This window comes from Lagopus muta, chromosome 6, assembly GCF_023343835.1.
Source record: "Lagopus muta isolate bLagMut1 chromosome 6, bLagMut1 primary, whole genome shotgun sequence".
NCBI lineage: Eukaryota > Metazoa > Chordata > Aves > Galliformes > Phasianidae > Lagopus > Lagopus muta.
Genome location: NC_064438.1, coordinates 57,167,043 through 57,169,470, shown reverse-complemented (window position 1 = coordinate 57,169,470; position 2,428 = coordinate 57,167,043).

The following is a 2,428-nucleotide window of genomic DNA, read 5'->3' as shown; positions in this document are numbered from 1 at the left end:
ATAAGGTATCTTTGTATTTAACGTAGTGCCTAGCTGGGATTTGGAGATTAAAGAGCAATCTTTACACCTCAGGAGTAATTTCCTGATTAAATGGTGGATTTGGAATAATACAATAGGCTATAACACATATGGAAAATGGAGAGAAGGTTATCCATTTGATATCTGTGGCAGCATAAGTGCAGATTTTCATGGAAGAAGAAGCAAAACAGTAATTTATTCAGCACGATTTCTTATCAAGAAATTGCCTATTTGTAGGCAAGAGTTATGTTCATTGTTGTGTGTTTGGAGCTGCTGATAATGATGAACATCTAATCATTCATAAAAATTTATATTGTGTTTCCTTGCTGCATTGTTTCCTAACAGCCTTGTTGATTCAGCTCGAGATAGTCATAGAGTAAATGCCTCACTAATGTAGAAAGGATACAGCATTCATACAGTCATGAATTATGGAATACTGATACTTGATCTAGTTATCAAGGTATTTACTATGAGCCTGTTTGGACTAAACAAACAGAGGTGTTGGCAAAAAATGAAGAAAGAAGGATTCAAGATAACTTCAGCTATAATCCATAAGGAATTCTGCCTTTACATCTGTCATGATGGGCTCTCTGCACTGTGATGGGATCAAGGGAACCTATCATGTCCGCTTCCATCCAATCCCCACAGCCATGTCTTCTCTACCATAAAATGATTTAATTCATTTCCCATCTCCCAGTGGGGACCAAATCCTCGATGTCACTGTACTAACAGCTACAGATCTTCAGACAACCAGCTGAAACAGGTTCCACTTTCTGCCTCTGTATTTTTGTTCCTGCATTTTCCTTTAGTGTAAATTGGTCTGGTCGCTTTGAGGTGCATTTCTGTCCCTCCCCAGAGACCCACGAAAGGCAGTGGAAATGCTTCCTTAGCATTTCTTCACTAAACCTAACAAGCCCAAACTTTCCTGTGAGATCACCAGTCCCTATGGGCTCTTTATAATCCTTCCTAGCAATTACTTCAGTGGGTTTTTTTCACTCATCACACTGGTGCCTACATGGCCTATCTGCTCCTGTCAGCTGGTGAGTGTCACATAGGACAGATGTTCTTCCCAAAACACGGTGCTTGCACAGTGTTCTGATATCTCTACAAAGGAATTATGTTAACACAATGGCTATGTTAAATTATTTTCCTCCAGGCCTTAAGGCCATCCGGTTCTTCCTCTTGATATTCCTGCTTTCCTCAGAGCTGACAATGCTTTGAGAGGTTTAATGGGAACGCCGCTAATTGACTGCCCAGTGTGACAATAGAAAAATTAATATTCTCTGAGGAACTCCTCTAGTAGTCTTGTTATGAAGATATATTTCCTCTTTTAACAGTTTCTTTTTCCTAACCTCTTCCTTCTCCAGCTTAGTGTTAACCTAAGCCTCATCTTGTTATGTATAATTTTATACTTTATGAAATACACTTGTGGCTAAGCTACCACATGAATTTGACCAGTAGTATTTTTTGTCTAAGACTCTTCTCTGCTATACTTGTAAAATTCTGTTTCATTTTATCTTCATTTCCATTATCATTGTGTCTTTAACTACTTTTCCATGAAAGAGTTGAGCTAAATTCTGGCACATAACTAAGCTTGAATTAAATACGTGCTTGTATCAAAATCAGTCTTTACAAGCCTTCCTCTTTATCTGGATATCAGTAGTCCTGCTCTTAAACGGTGCTATGCTTGACCATGTTGTTTGATTATAATTTCTGGGTACTTCAGCTACCGATGGCACATTTCCTAAATGTAAGATCTGATACTTATCAGATTTGTAGCCTCAATAGCTGGAACTTATTGTTCAGAGTCTTGTCAGTCCAGGCTTTTGTGTGACTACTTTAATCCAAGAGGTTCTCAAGAGACAAAACCCATCTAGTTTTCAAGAGGCAAAGGAATTTTTCAGAAATCTCTTTGCCTTTCTTCTATTCATGAAAAAGGACTCTTCCAGAGCTGTGAGTGCTGTTGACCAAACACTTCTGAAATGAATCCTTCCTTCTCCTTCTATCCTTGATCCTCAACTGTTTTTACATCCTGTCATGTTCATACTGCATCTGCAGGTGATAGTTTATCATTTCATGACTTGTTTATAGGCTTTCTCTTGACTTCAGCAGCCTGCTTATCTTGGTTTGCCTTGCATTTTGCATCCTTCCACCTCCCCACCTGAAACTCAGCTTTATGAACTGCTGCAGAACAGGTGGAAAGGGATGAAACTTGGCCTATGGCTCTGAGAAAGTGGATGCTCTGCAATGAATCCAGGCCTACAGATGCCTTCTCTATTTAGGAGAGAATATGAAAAGCAAGAAAATGCTGGATGTAAAGTGCCTGTGAAAGCTATTGGGGTATCCACTGGGCTAAACTCTGCCCCTATACGAGGCTTATCCTGTCAGAGCTGTGGGAAAATGTCTGGAT